The 16,326-nt window shown below is 44.9% G+C and overlaps 1 long non-coding RNA gene across 1 annotated transcript in view; it reads left to right on the top strand.

Moving 5' to 3' along the window:
* LOC144932220 (uncharacterized) overlaps positions 1 to 16,326 on the top strand; it is a 91,114-nt gene that overhangs the window by 44,862 nt on the left and 29,926 nt on the right. The window contains exon 3 of the long non-coding RNA XR_013636866.1: positions 3,536 to 3,593. This is a non-coding gene — a long non-coding RNA (uncharacterized LOC144932220). The remainder of the gene's footprint in view (positions 1 to 3,535; positions 3,594 to 16,326) is intronic.

Here is a 16,326-nt window from a genome sequence, read left to right as displayed (position 1 = left end):
TTTACCCTTCTATCTGGCAACAAAACTGACACCTTTTTACAAGGAGTCATGTTTGCATAGACCGCAATACCTGCAGTCATAATACAAACAAAAGAACATAACTCTGATAATGTGCACTGTCCTTTTGTTTGTATTATGACTGCAGGTATTGCGGTCTATGCAAACATGACTCCTTGTAAAAAGGTGTCAGTTTTGTTGCCAGATAGAAGGGTAAAGAACCAATTATCATATTTTTACTGGCAAATGAGGTTTCCATAGTGTAGATGCTCGCCCCGAGCTCTCATACTCTGATGGTGCATTGTCTTTGAGTTGTGCGCCTTTTGGCGTCATCTGGTCCAACCCATATGAGACTAGGCTCTAAGGAAAGCTGTCTCGGGTGTCGATCAATCAACTTTAAGGACAGTGCACATTATCAGAGTTATGTTCTTTTGTTTGTATTATGACTGCAGGTATTGCGGTCTATGCAAACATGACTCCTTGTAAAAAGGTGTCAGTTTTGTTGCCAGATAGAAGGGTAAAGAACCAATTATAATATTATTCATAATCAACGTTTTTGGGTTTAGATCGCGTTATTTATTAATGTGTCGTAACCCTCCACCACCCGACACGGCTAATCAGTAAAAAAGTGTCACGTTGACAAAAGACAAAGAGTTCACTGCTTTAGCCCACCGGTGTGTTGAAGCGTGAAACCACAACATTTACAATTTGAGTACTCAAAATTGAACTATTTGTCTTTTGTCAACGTGACACTTTTTTACTGATTGGCCGTGTCGGGTGGTGGAGGGTTACGACACATTCATAAATAACGCGATCTAAACCCAAAAACGTTGAGTACTCAAATTGTAAATATGTGGTTTCACGCTTCAACACACCGGTGGGCTAAAGCAGTGAACTCTTTGTCTTTTGTCAACGTGACACTTTTTTACTGTTTGGCCGTGTCGGGTGGTGGAGGGTTACGACACATTTATAAATAACGCGATCTAAACCCAAAAACGTTGATTATGAATATCATACAATAAACCGATGTGAAAGAACTAAATATAAACTACATCAATATAATCAATGTACTCAATATACTCTCCAATAAGCTGAGCTATTAACATTAAGTAACTGGGTATACACTACACGATATAATGACTACCATATAGTGAACCGATAAAAAACTAAAATATAAACTCCATCAATATCATCAATATACTCAATATACTCTCCAATAAGCTGAGCTACTACTAATAATAAGTCACTATACATTACACTTCTATGGAAGCTTGGGAGTTACGCTGAGAGATGGAAAGTTTAACACGTGCATGAGAGAACAACGTGTGGGGGTGAATGACGTCTATTAAGACAAGTAAGTGAGCTTGAGCAGGACACATCACCAGAAGGATGATGATGTCAATGGTCAAGAATAATAATGGAGGGGCAGCCAAGGGATTCAATTTATCACAGAGGACGTCCGCCGAGGAGAAAGAACCGTGACATTGGTTCATGTGCAAGTGCCACAGGTGGACTATTACATTGCAGAGGCAGCCTGGGGAGGCCTTCATCTAGCAGTGGATTGACCATGGCTAGATAATGATGATGATTATATTGTTAGTTAGGTCACTATGCCAGTTTAAAACAAGCCGAGTGCAATTATATATAGAAATGGCTCGGAGATTAGGATGAATATCAATGTGTACATGCACTCTCGCAACATAATTATTCTTTAACAGCAGAAACAGTGGTGTATATTGAACAAGTTAATTTGTCGTAGGGTTCATTGTACGAGTACTGTGCATGGGTTGATATTAAAGAAATCATATTGCTTTGTACGTGTTAGGGTACACAGGTTGTGTCTGACTCTGGTGTGGGGGATTCCAATGCCTTTCAAAGTCTTCAATATGGGCAAGATATAATTTGAGTGTGGATTTGCAAGAACGAGAGCAATTCGTTATAGACCTGCAATGACACTCATTTGATTTGGATCTGATTACAGCAGTTAGCTTATCTGACTTGGGAAGGGTGCTTGGTAGTCATGGCTTGTTTCGGTGTCAGCCTGCTACACTGTACACTTTAATAAGCACCGAGGCCTGTGCAGAGTAAGACGGGGGCCACGTTATTCATGAGTCTCGTTCAGCATAATGGGGCTGTTGTGTGTGCACGCATTTCAGTGACGGTGCTGCAATTTGAATTGAATGTCATAAGTTAACTAGGTGACTAGCCTTGCGACTAATGAGGCATTTTGACCACGCGATTGCTGAAATGGAATTAAGTGTATGGGTATACTCATTGAGGGCAGGAAGGTGGCGCAGTGGATAGCGCACTGCGCAGTGAACCCTGCGACCTGAGTTTGAGCCTGCAATGATGAGCATTGGAAATTCCTATGGCAGAGGTGATGCCGTCCATTGAACAAACAGAACAGATGACTTAAAAAAAAAGTTACTAATTTAATATACTTCGTAGAGACGAAGGATTCAGTTCGCCTTGGCTGCAAATGGTGAATTTCTCGATAAAAACCAAACGGCCACCAATATATTTGTGCTTGCCACTGAAGAGTAAAAAAAAATGGCAATAAAATAAATTGGTAAATTAAATGGGGAAAGAGTGCTGCAGTGGTTAGAGCACTGTGCAATGAAACAGATAAGCCGTGCTTTATTCGCAGCTACAGCTTGAGAAGAGAGTGATCGCTAACGCAGTCCTTGGCGCCTTCTTCGCCAAACCTGCAGCAACCTGCAGCAACCTGCGTGGTGAAGGATGACGATGAAACAACTCCCATTGCCGACGCGGTGTGAGGAAGCCTTCATCCAGCAGTGGATTGAACAAGGGCTCTAAATGAATGTTATAATTTACATGCATTTCTACATCACAAGTATTACCAGTGTTTTTTGCGCGTGTAGGTGGAGATTGTCCCTTTGTAGAAATTGAATCGATTGAAGCACTTCCATATATGTAAACCTCCAGTGCAGGGGTCGGCAACCATGGCTAGAGACATTTTTTTCGCATTCGGTAAAACAACAAAAAAAACCTCTCAATATTTCAAGAGCCGCAGTGCACGAGAATACGAGACGGTCCTTAATAAATAACGTCACGATGCAGTCCTTAAAGAGCCTCATGAGGCTCAAGAGCCACCCACAGGTTGGCGACCCCCTGCTCCAGTGTAATAGTGAAATGATCATCGTTTACGCTGACAAATGTAACCCTCAGACCTCGTGAAGGCCGTTCCGTGAGCAGAATTGACTCGGCTATGCAGGGGTGTCTGGCTTAACGAGCAAGGTAACGTTCCGCGAACATAGCTCGTCAAGCGAAAATTCGTGAAACGATCATCGTTTTCCCATTGACTACCGTGTGAAAAGTTGAGTTCGGGTTTCAGCCCCAAAATGTCCCACTCTTGAACAACTTATTTCACGTGGGAAATACAAATTAGAATTAAAAAACAAAGTAATAAAGCATTAAACGTAATACTTACCACGAACGAATAACCACAGTGCTTGCAGGTTCCTGTCCTCAGCGTCTGCGATGAATTATCCCCCCCCTCACCACCCACCGATTACAGAGCCATCACGAAGCTTCCATCCCCGACACGGCGAATCACGCAGCATGCAGCACAGCCGGTAAACATCTTAACAGCTGCGGGAAAGCGGTGCGCAACCCCGGCGCCGTGGAACGCGTTCGATCGGTCGGTCTCCTGCCCCTTTCGCGAACATTTAATTGCTAATTTTACGAACAACTTCGTCTAACTTTAAATTGGCAGTCATAACAAATTATCGTGGGGAGAACGCTCGCCGTGCGTCGAGACACGTCTGTATTTGTCTTTGCAGACGAAAACATGTGCTCGGTATGTTTTTGTTTCTGCTTACATGTAACAATATAAATGTGGTGCGTGAACTCAAAAAATTGTCTTAGTCGTTATAAAACTGAGAAAAAAACCCTAAGTCATGCAAGTCCATATCATGGCTGGTGCAATGGACTTAGAATAAGATGACAGCTTATAATCGGGTGTCTTCACATCACCATCTCTTAGCTCCACTTCATAAATTATAATGCATAGTTTGAGCCTCATATTTGCAATTCTTGTATTGGCACAGGTCCTCTTATTTCCGCAGCCTATCCCAAAGGGGTCAACCGTGTCATCTTCCAACAATAATGAATTTTTTTGTCTTCATTGACCTGGTGACGAAAGACAAAGAGGACAAAGGAGCTGTGAATGCATAATGTGGTGAAATGTATTCAGCTTAAAACGGGAGTGTTTCGATATGAAATTGCGTGGGTAAAATGGCTTTCATTATTATTCCGTCGGTCGTATGAGTTCAGAACATGCAATCGGTGCTGTATGTCAGGCTTCTCGCCTTGAACAGCACGTCTGAGTTTGTTGCAATGGGAATTTAGAAAGCCGGTTATGCAGGGCAAAATTTTAGCGTATGCTGGAAAAGTTCAAATAGCTAACTTCCTGATTTAACAACTGAGAAAAATGACTATCATCATGCTGCTAACTGTGCCTGTTCAGAACACGTAATGGGTACTGTACGTCATATTTTAGTCTTGAAGAGCATGTCTGAATAGGCATATGGATTCGCATTTAAGAAATAAAAAAATGTTCATGAAAAAAGCTTCGTGAATTGACAACTGAAGAACAATGCTGTACGAGTGTCGTTAATTCTCCTCGCAAGCGCAATGTGACATTGGAACTCAACCTACTGGATTCTGAACGCGAGAATGTTCAGTTGAGATGTCACGTGCTGTTGCCAGGCATGCAATTTATGTCTCGTCATAATACAAAGGCAACGCAACAGTATAAAGGAGGCATGGTGGCAATATATCAAATGATTTGGAAGCAAAGTAAAAGGCACGTTAAGACGTGAATGTCAAATATGTGGAGTGCTCAAGTTTTCATGATCAAGTTATGCAAATGTTGCTTCACCATTTCGATTCGCTTTTTGTAACCCATGCTTAATACTCAACTGGTATGAATTTATACTTGCTGCAAACAGGTGGTAAATCACTTAGTCGTGCTCATTGTCAAATTTGATTTACCTACATTTTATAGGATTTTTTTATGAGTTACCAAATCACTCCCTTGTGATTTGTAAGATGGGACTGCATAAAAAATGTCATTAACCTACATGATTGTGATCTCCAGTTCAAACCATCAGAACGTTTGTGCCAAATGGTCATGAAGCGACATTGTGGAGAATGTAAATAATAGCTCCTCATAGTTCTGCTTCTACATGAAATTAAACACATTTGTTTCACACAACGCCTTCTGGGAGTGCGTCTGAGCAGCATTGGTCCAATACAAGTGTAGTGACATAGAACGGTCACTACTGTGTCAGCCTGTACGAGGGCTGGGGGCCCCAAGGGGGTGCCTGGGGGGTCACATGGTGGAGGGATCTGGACCTTTCCAGAGGTGGGGGAAGGGAGGCGTGGCCTTGGAAGGGAGGCGTGGCCTGGACAGAGCCAGCCACGCCTGGGCGGAGCCGGCCACGCCAAAGCAGATATAAGCGTGGTGTGAACGCGAAGCGAGGCTGTTGTACTGTACTCCAAAGTGAAGACATCATCGGTCGTCAAGTCCCGAGTCGTCGTCCTGGGCCAGGCAGGCCGTTGCCTGCCTGGTCCAGTCTGTGTCGTGTTCCAGAGTGTTAGTGAGTTGAGGAAGGTGGTCACCACCTCATGTACAGCGTTATGTTACTTACCGTTTAATAAATAGTGTTGCCTCCAAGCTGCATGTGTGTACACCTAATTCGAACCCACTACATTTGGTGTCAGAAGTTGTGGAAATATAAATATTGCTAGGTGTTATCCTAGGGAAGTAAAAGGGGCACACGAAAAACAAATACAAAACTCACCTGGACGCCTTCGTATGACGGGGATGGTGTGACGACCATCCTTCGGACAGCCCCGGGGATGGCAGCCCCAGTGACAGAGAGAGAGAGAGATGGCGCTGCACGCGGAGCGGCGGGACTGCCATCGCACCGCTGCTTCGCCGCCATCGGGAACGGAGCGATGGAGCCGTGGGGAAAGGACACCGTCGTCTCTGCGGGGGCTGGCGGGGGAGGCCCGGGCATGCGGGCCACGCGGTGGGGCCGCCAACTCGGCAGCTGGTTGGAGCGCGGTTCCCGTCAAAACGCCGCTCCCGCCAACTCGGCGGCTGGTCGGGGTGCGGTTCCCGCCAAAATGCCGCTCCCGCCAACTCGGCGGCTGGTCGGGGCGCGGTTCCCGCCAAAACGCCACTCCCGCCAACTCGGCGGCTGGTCGGGGCGCGGTTCCCGCCAAAACGCCGCTCCTGCTGCCGAAATGCCGCTCCCGCCGACATCAACGCCTGCGGAGGGGGAGTTCCAGTCTTCTGCTCGAGCGCGAGAGGTGGATGGGTTCGCAAGAGCAGGCCGTGTTCACCATGAAAGATTCTTCGGGCCGTCCCAGTGCTCCACCTTGCCGCCCTCCGCTATTCACAGTCGCCAGGCGAGTCGTGACATGACAAGCACCCGGCCCCAAGAAAAATAATAATAACTTCACCCATCTTGCGTGTGCCGGGTTGCGATCGCGGGTGTTTTTTTTTAACTCGCTGGTTTGCGGAGCGTGTTCGTCCAGTTGTGTGCGTGATAAATTGACGCGGCTTCCATGCGGGTGTCTGCTTGTAACAGTGTTGTTAATTACGGCGTCGAGATCGGTATCTTCTGGGTGTAGTTAATGATTAATTCGTTGTTTGGTGTCCCGAGCTCCGTTGATATCCTGTAGGTTGCCGTGTTAATGACTCGTGTTGTTACGTCGTTTTGTTGCGAAATCGCCATTGTTATTGTGTATACTGTAGGGAGTTTCACTCGTGATTGTCACGTGTAACTTTCAGAAACTTTGATCGTCATTGTTGCCAATATACAGACTGTATGGAGCTTTGCTTGAAATTGTTAACAGTGTATGGACTGTTGGGTACTTGCTTGTGATTATTTACTATGTACGGATTGTCTGGAGTATTGATTGTGTGTGTTGCCATGTGGGGACTGGATGGAGCATTGCGCCAAATGATTGACTGTACGAACTTCGTATACTGCATATACTGTATTAATCAATTCGGCGATTCTTGGGGTTTGGGTCTAGTTTTTTTTGCTCTCAAAATTCGAATGCCCTGAGTCCCATGGTTAATGTTGAAGGGGATTTTGAAATGACAGGTTCAGTTTGTTTCAAACTCACTGGTTGGTTCCTGTCCGTTGTTGCACAGATGATGTATTTTGTGCGGGAATGCCCCTTGTGTTCTACATGGATCTGGGGTGCGTTTCCGTTAATTGCCGTCAAATTGCGTTGCTTTCTCCACTCGGTTGGTACAGCTGCATGCTGCAATGCGAGTCTCGGAGATGATGTGTACGGATACGGGATGTGAGGTGTATTGTTGTGACCATTGAATATTCGGGATCGTCACAAATTGTGCGTACCTGTTCGGCATTGGATCAGTTCTGTGGGGGATCATAATTCAAATTGTATGTGTTGTGATGGTGGTAAATTGCGATGGTGACATGTTGCCAGGGATTTGAAATTGTGGTGCTGGCTGTCACTTATCTTGGGGCGCAGATCCTGACCAGGATGGCCCAGTGAGAGTTGCGTGTCTAACACGAACATTGTGGTCCCGTCATGCTGTGTCTGACGGCTTGACCTGACAGCCCGGAGATCGAGACACTCCGTGGCTTGTCTAGCCTAGTGGGCTGTGCGCTCACATGGCTCAGAGAGTGTGGTCCCATCATGCTGTGTCTGATGGCTTGACCTGATGGCCCGGAGAGTGAGACACTCCGAGGCGCGTTGAAAAAGTGGGCTGGAGATTCGTAGTGTTCAGTTGGAGTTGTCCCGTTACGTTGGGACTGTATCCCTCAGTTGTTAGGGTGCATGTTGTGCAGTAAGTGAACGATGGGTCGTCTCAGCTCGGTCGGTACAGCTATATGCTGCGATGCGAGTCTTGGAGAGAGACTGGGTTAAAATCCCCCCGATATGGCCGACGCGTGCTACTGGTTGTGACGCGCGTCGGAAAGGCGGTTGGGTAGTAACATGGAAATTCCCCCCCGATATGGCCGACGCGTGCTACTGGTTGTGACGCCGCGTCGGAAAGGCGGTGGGGTAGTAACATGGAAATTCCCCCCCGAAATGGCCGACGCGTGCTACTGGTTGTGATGCCACGTTGGAAAGGCGGTGGGGTGGTAACATGGAAATTCCCCCCCGATATGGCCGACGCATGCTACTGGTTGTGATGCCGCGTCGGAAAGGCGGTGGGGTGCTAACATGGAAATTCCCCCCCCGATATGGCCGACGTGCGCGGGTTTTAGGATGGAGACACCATGTCGGAAAGGCGGGGGGGGGGGTGCTATTGGGTGACTGTCATGTCCGAAGAGCGGAGGCGAATGTTCGTTGAGTGATGCCTCAGGAGGGTTGTTTCTCGTCACAGGAGGCAGTATCTACCTGGCACCTTGGAGTCGCCGGTTATGCCGACCGGCTATGGACTGGGGGGGGAGTGGAGCATGCGTCAGCTACTCCTGCTCCTCCTGTTCTTGACTCCTGGGGGGAGGGGCCATGCCCGTTGGGCCGCTTCTGGTTCCCCAGGCCCGGCCACATGGACTCATTGAAGACTGGCTGCTCTACATGCCTCTCAGACTCCTTGCTCATTGCCTACGCCGTCGTTCCAATGGCCACACTCACATGTCGGTGCATGTGTGATTCTCACGGGGGGGGGGGGGGGGGGCGCTGTGCTGGAGCGTAAGTGGGTTAGCCAGTTTTCATGTATATTTGTTGTTAATTCCCCATTTTCTATGCGGTTCCCTTCCTTTTACCCTCGTCGATTCTGTATATATTATGTGATTGTATTTCTTATCGGTTGCCGGTCATTTATTGATGTTGCTGGTTCGGAGGCACACCTTTTCGATGTTTCACAGTTGTGTTGCAGCCGGGGACGGCTGTGTGTTTATACAGGGGGGGGGGGGGTGATGTAGTGACATAGAACGGTCACTACTGTGTCGGCCCGTACGAGGGCTGGGGGCCCTAAGGGGGTGCCTGGGGGGTCACGTGGTGGAGGGATCCGGACCTTCCCAGAGGTGGGGGAAGGGAGGCGTGGCCTGGGAAGGGAGGCGTGGCCTGGACAGAACCAGCCACGCCTGGGGGGAGCCGGCCACGCCAAAGCAGATATAAGCGTGGTGTGAACGCGAAGCGAGGCTGTTGTACTGTACTCCAAAGTTGAAGACATCATCGGTCGTCAAGTCCCGAGTCGTCGTCCTGGGCCAGGCAGGCCGTTGCCTGCCTGGTCCAGTCTGTGTCGTGTTCCAGAGTGTTAGTGAGTTGAGGAAGGTGGTCACCACCTCATGTACAGCGTTATGTTACTTACCGTTTAATAAATAGTGTTGCCTCCAAGCTGCGTGTGTGTGCACCTAATTCGAACCCACTACACAAGCAATCTCTAGACCGGTTGTGACATGCAGTGTCACATCAGCAGAATTAGACTTGCTTGAAGCAATACTGGCGAAGTACCTGATGTTTATAGGACTTTTTTCTGTAAGAAATTAGTCCTAGATTAATACAAAAACTTTACTACACAACAAAAAATATAATGTGTGATTGTGGAGTGTTAATAACACAATTAATCATTCCCGTTGCCATATTTGCTTCTTTACATAAAAAAGAAGTAATCTATACACAGACCATTATTCCATGGAGATAAGTTGTGGGAATTGGTGTGTCTAACTACTGATTTCTGATCGTGTGCTTTGCACAAAACAAATGTCAATGGTAGTATTATTATTATTATTATTCCCATCGTAAAACATTACATTTGTATGCAACATGTACTGTAGAGAACATACCTGGCACAGTATAGCATCATTTTTTTTTCGTAAAATCACCTTAGCATAGTCACGAATCTTTCACTCCCACCCGCACTTACACATGTAGCAACAGCAGATGCTACCTGTTCGTTTAAAATAAATGGAGGATGGAACAACAGCCCTTTTCCTGACCGATTTCACCCCCTTATCTGAATATCATTATCACATAAGCCATGCTATAAAGTCAGTGAGTGCCTCCGTGTTGAAATTATCGTAGCACGGTGCTCATATTCATTGGCAAACTGAGCTTATGGTGGAAATGTAATGATCTTCTCCAGTAGTCAAAATCAATTCGGCCAATGAAAAAAAATCACCTGATCTCATCAGTACTGTACTTGGATGGAGGCTCTGGGAATACCAGCTTGAAGGTTTGGGTTGTGAGATGGTTAGACAATTACAGGACAGCAATGGATTCTCGAATCCATTTATGTGGAGGTTTGAGCATTTCCCTCTCATTTGTAGGTTTACCCCAGTCAGATGTCAAACACTTATTTATGAAATTGGCCAAGCATCCCAATGCAGGACCCTCTAATGTGAGGCTTGCAAGAGAAAATATCAAACGCATCATTATTACAGTATTTCTCGATAGGACAACTATTGACTGTTTGCTTCTGATTCTGTTTTGCTTCCCCCATCATGTGGGACTCAAATTCCCTCCACTGTCCATGCTGTAGACTCCCTGTCCTGTTCAAGCCCAGGCTCTCCCCTGCCTATGAATATATCTTTCTCAAATAAATATGCCACCTTCCTTGTTTCGCTGCCTATGACTATGAATGCCTCCCTACATAAATATTAATTTCACTTTCTGTAAGGCATCTTCATATTCAGTCACATTTCGACGCTGCATTATTCCACATCGTGTTGTAGTGTAAAGTAGTGCACGTATTTTTAGCTGTGGTAGAGCGATGGGTCAATATTTTTAACTGCAGCACCGCAGATCAAGAGTAAACCTTTCTCTTTTTCAGCCAGCGTGGTGTCACTGGCTTGTCTCAAAGCCGAGGCAGATGAAGAAATGGTGTGACGCAGAATTTGAACGCAAAGCTGTAACCTGCGGAAAGTAATTGATGGGGTCACACACACTGTTTTTCACTTCCCTGGCTCCTGCTGCAACCCATAAGCTTTGTGCTAGGAGCTGCCAAGGCCTGTGTGGGGGGGAAAGACCTTGCTGTCATAACCTGATATTCACGTTATTTTTGGCTTACATTCACGAGAAGACAATCCTTCCTTTCTAAGTAGCACAGGCCCTGTCACAAAAAAAACCTCATACAAAATGTATTGCTTAACAATGTCTGCATCATTACTGTCATTGATCTTGCATATATATATTTGTACTCTCTATGGTATCCTGAGAAAATCTGTCTCTTTCAGGGAAGTAAAAGAGAATGAATCAAAATATATCCTCTGCTGGAGGTACGTCTCATTTCCACGGGCAGCCCTGAACCAGATATGGAAGTTTAAGATGATTATGGCTGAGTGGTTAAGGGGTCCGTCTGCCGAGCTGGCACTAGTTAGATCCTTGGATTCGACGGAGCTCATTGTGTCAATGCCCATGTCTGGCTACTGTTCTAAGATGCCACTTAAGAACTCCTGTGCTCAAACACTTACACTACCCATTTTTGGAGAAATGACTTATCGTGTTTAGCAGTTTTAATGCCTACAGCTCCAATCGCCAATAATTGAATTAAACTGCATGTTAAAATTGCCATTAATTGCTCACACCCTGCTCTGGAGGTATACATTTTTAAATGTGACATTTACTGTAGGTATCTGGGCAGTGCACTTTCTAAATGTCTACTTTACATTAAGTCAGCTGTTTGATTTCCACATGTGACCTATGCATAAAAAAAAACAATTTACTTGAGTAGGTCATTGCGTTGCAGTGTCATACATCAAATGCCAAATCTTAAAATGATCCACTAAAAATAATTTCCTCTCCAACTAAGCACCCTCAGGACCTCCTAGTAAAATATAAAAATAGATAATGATTGAGAATAGGTTTTCCCTTTTTTCTGGCAACAAAACAGGTGTTAAGATGTTAAAACACCAAACTTAAATCTTTAACAAGGAATCATGTCTGCATTAACCACAATACTTGTGGTCAGAATGGTGTGGACCAATCAGTTTCAAAGACAATGCATATATTATCAGAGTATGTGTTTTTGTTTGCATTCCGACCACAAGTATTGTGGTTAATGCAGACATGATTCCTTGTAAAAGGTTTCAGTTTGGTGTTTGAACATCTTAATACCTGTTTTGTTGCCAGAAAAAAGGGGAAAACTATTCTCATATTTTGGTTCTGGTGTGGTGGGTAATTGTTGGGCGTAATAGGCCGCCACCACTTGGTTGAGCTGGTACTTCAAGCCAGCGGCCAACAGGAGGCAATAGCGAGTCCGGCCGGTGCTACGCAGGACTCGTGGGTCAGGTATCCCGGGAGGACGGTTGGGAACCGGAGGGGGACACCCCAGGGTCCCGGGTGGGGGACTGGGCGGATTGCGCAACAATCCAGGTCCCTCGAGAAGGTTCCAGATGGGGGGCGTGGCCAGGTGCGGGGTGACCCTGGGAGCCCCATAAAAGCCGGACCCCAGAGCGGCGGAGGGCAGTTCGCCTCAAGCCGAAGATCCGAAGCCACCTGAAGATAGGACCCTGGACCCCAAGCCCCGCCGTCCTTATAAGGGCCGGGGCTCAGTGAGGCCAGTGGTCAATAGGCTAGGACCCTGAGGATCCCCCGACCCGACGTCCTTCTCAGGGCCAGGTCTGTGTGGGCCAGCGGTCGAGACCCGAGGACCTTGGCTAGGTCGGGTCAGCCTCCCCTAGATCCCGCTAGCCGGAGGGCTAAAGAGTGGCTAGCCCCAGTGGTTAGGGCATGATAGCCCGGAGGCCGTACCTCCCTAGGTTGTGGGAAGAAGGGGCCATTACCCCTTCGTGGTAGGGACCTTGAGTTACTGTTGTTATTGTTACAATGAATACGGGTTGCCTCCGAAGAAGACTCCGCCTCCTTACAAACCCACTACACTGGCAAAGGAGGTCACAATGATGTAGATAATGATTCATAATAAAGGGTTCTCACCCAGTTACCTATATTATACTAGTATCAATACACAGTAATTTGAGCCATAATTCTTCCACTTTTCAGCAAAATTACGATCATTTTCACACAATATGGGACCGATTCCACTTTTTAAATTTAAAATGATGTACGAAATATAATTTTCTCGAAGAGCCTTTGGGACCTTTTAAGAAAAAAATAGACAATTAATCTTAAGGGTCTCTCACCTGGCAACCTAGATGATACCAAAGGAATATGTGCACTGCCAATTACATACAAACGTGCACCAACTTTGTCACCACTCATGCCAAAATTATGGAATGGCCTAAAATGGGCAGTGTTAGGGCAAAGCAAACAATGGAATAACGCTTAGCAAATATTTGGAATTCTAAAATAACATATAGCCATTGGTCTATCCTTTGCCCTTGACCTGTGTTCAACTCCTGGGCATGGCAGAGATCCGTGGCACCTGTTCTGAGCTTCCTCTAGGTTGACTCGGCTTTAATGGATGAATGCGTAGTGCGCACATATCTTTGTTGCACAACTTTAATCCAGCATTCTGAAAACAAGGGTTGGTGGATGGCAATAATATAAGTATAGCGAGGAAAACAATATAAATAAACTTTTTTATGAAAAGAGGACATCATTATAGTGTGCTGAAAAGCAAGCCTCATGTATGATAGACTGGCAGGTGCTCATGGAAAATACATATTGTGTACATACTATATCTGGCTGTCCGTCTGATGATGCGAGTTGTAATTACTGGCAACACGCCGCACTCAGATTGTAAATGTTGTGGATTTGCTCTGCAACACACCGGTGTGCTGTACGAGTGACGAATTGGCATGTTCTGTTTAAATCACAAACCTTACTAATTGGCTGTGTCGGGTGGTGGCGGGTTTAACGACACATTTATATTTACGCGATCTAACCTATAAAAAAAACCTGTATTATGGATACTATATACTCTTTTAAGTATATAATATTGTGTACATACTATATACTCTTTCTATTCTAAAATGTATACATGTATTATAAATGTTGTTAAACTCTGGTTTGGTTGTTTGTGATCTGGTCTTGTCTGCTTTGCACACGATATTCGCTCAATTATATTGCTATACATTTTCTTTGTAGAGTTGTCAAAATGATGAGGGACAGCTTTGCTTACTCACGTGATGTGGCATCAGGTTTTTCCTTTTGTTGTTGCAAGACAATACTTTTATTGCTCAACGTTCCACAGCCAAACTCGATTGCACGTGCAGCCTGATCCAGTCAAGGTGTGTCCCGGTTCAATTGAGGAGCGAACCAGCTCTCATCTGTGTTTTTGACAAAGAGCCCAGCGGTGGGAATTTCAGTCTCGTTGTGGGTTGCAGCCTCACCATGACACAATCGTTGTTGATTTTTCACGAATGGGTACGACAGTAGTTTTATCAACTCGAGAAGGAATGATGGGGTGGGTCGATCCCCAATCAGGATTGAACCTTCTGATTGTGGTTTGACTGCTCGCTGCCACATGTGCATGTCCTTTAAAGTAATAATGTTTTCAGTTAAAAAAGCTAAAAACGTTTGTGTGACTTTATACCAATAATGTGGTCTTCGGAGTGGCACATTTATATCATTATCATCGGACAAGAACCTCATAGGATGAGAAAATGGTAAGGACACCTAGTTTCACACTCCCCCAGCCATGAACCGCATCACAGCATTGCACAGATGCTGCGAATAGCTAATCTATACATGGAGACTGAAGGTGGCCCCCCAGTGCAAATGTGGTGAACAACCTCAAACACTGGAACGTCGAGTGAGCATCCATCAACTCTTACTCATTCCCCGGAAAACATCTCTCAGATCCACTCTGCATCTCCCAAAGCTCTCGGCTGGATACCAAAACTTGGCATCACCTGCAAAATGTCGCTATTCCTCCAAATATCGTCATAATCATTGTTTTGGGACATGTGTGATTGTGTCAACGTTTGAGGATTATGTCTAAACATTCAAAGATGCTTGTGTGATTGGCAATTGTAATGAGCATATTTGTTTAGTTTACCATCTGGATGGATCCGATTTGAATTAACCTGAGTGATGACATTTCGTGCATGACTCATTCATGGTCGTGTGCTTGTTGCACGGAAATGCGTCGTATAAAGTTTACTATCAGCCATAAAGCATCTCTAATTAAATACAAAACCAGCGGTGTTTTGAGGTGGGCTATGATTATGAATTTTGCAAGCATCAACACTGATTGCAATTCTCACTGAAGCTCGAAAACATATTATGTTGTGCAGTTGTGACCGTTATGGAACCAACTTGCTTCATTGGCACGTAAGTTTTAAACGCGTTTCAGGAATAACAACCAAACCGTGTGTGCTTGGTGGATGCAGCGTGGATTAATCAAACAAATGGGAAGCTATATGGTATAAGGATTGAAAGTCATATTTTGTGCTGCTAAGAACACATAGAAATGCGATCTGTCTAAGTGGAAAATTCATGTTATGCACACACAAAACATCTTAACAAACCTAATATTCTTCTGAGATCTTTGGATAGAGCTTCACAATGTATGGTTTATTGTGGTAAAACGTGCGAAAATATTCTCTGGTTCCTCAGCTTTGGAAGGATTTTCATTTGCTGCCAAGATGCCATTTACCAGTTAGTATTGATGACCAAACAAAAAATTAAAATCTTACAAATTTGGTAATTACACATAACTAATTTGACCTAACTCTGGGGCTAAACGTTCAACAAATGAAAATCCTCCTGGTGGAGATCAAAAGCTGTTAGGTGCAGCTCATAATCAATGTTATTGCGAGGCCCGTTTCAACGTGATGCATATTAATGTATGCAATGCACAAAAATAAACAACGTATTGAAATTTTATTTTTCGACGAGTTTATGTTATGCCATAGACGACATTTATTGCAAAAAATATTTGTGTTAATTTTGCAATTGATACTAAGGGTGTAGTTGCAGCGTAATCTTGCAATTTAAAATGAAATACATGATTTAAAACAGTGGAATCCAATCAGGTTGTCAGCACAGGAACTGGTGTCAGTGGTAATATTTTGCTGTATTGTGCGTTGATTATAATTATCGACTGGAATGCGATGTATAATTCACATGCACTGTATAGCCATTTGAGTTCTTAAATATGAAGTGATCTGGGAAAACATGCATTCATAATAATACCAGAGTGAAACACCTTAAAATAAATCTTTGCCTTTCTAGGGAATAAATGTTTTATGAAGGTGTGTAGTCCTATTAAAGTGAATTGCTGCTGAACTTAATTGAAAGCCTAAAACAAGTTTACCAATATTCTTTGGGTCTTTCGCTAAAGTCACGTAGATAGGTTCAAAGAAAATAACAAAAGATTACGACGTTTCGATCGCAACATAAGCGGTCGTCATCAGGAAAATGGGGTTAGCTTCTAAAGGTAACCTTTTTAAAGGTTTGAAA

This window comes from Lampetra fluviatilis, chromosome 5 (assembly GCF_964198595.1).
Source record: "Lampetra fluviatilis chromosome 5, kcLamFluv1.1, whole genome shotgun sequence".
NCBI lineage: Eukaryota > Metazoa > Chordata > Hyperoartia > Petromyzontiformes > Petromyzontidae > Lampetra > Lampetra fluviatilis.
The sequence above is the reverse complement of the archived record's forward strand: the minus strand, read 5'-3'. Positions and strand labels throughout refer to the sequence as shown.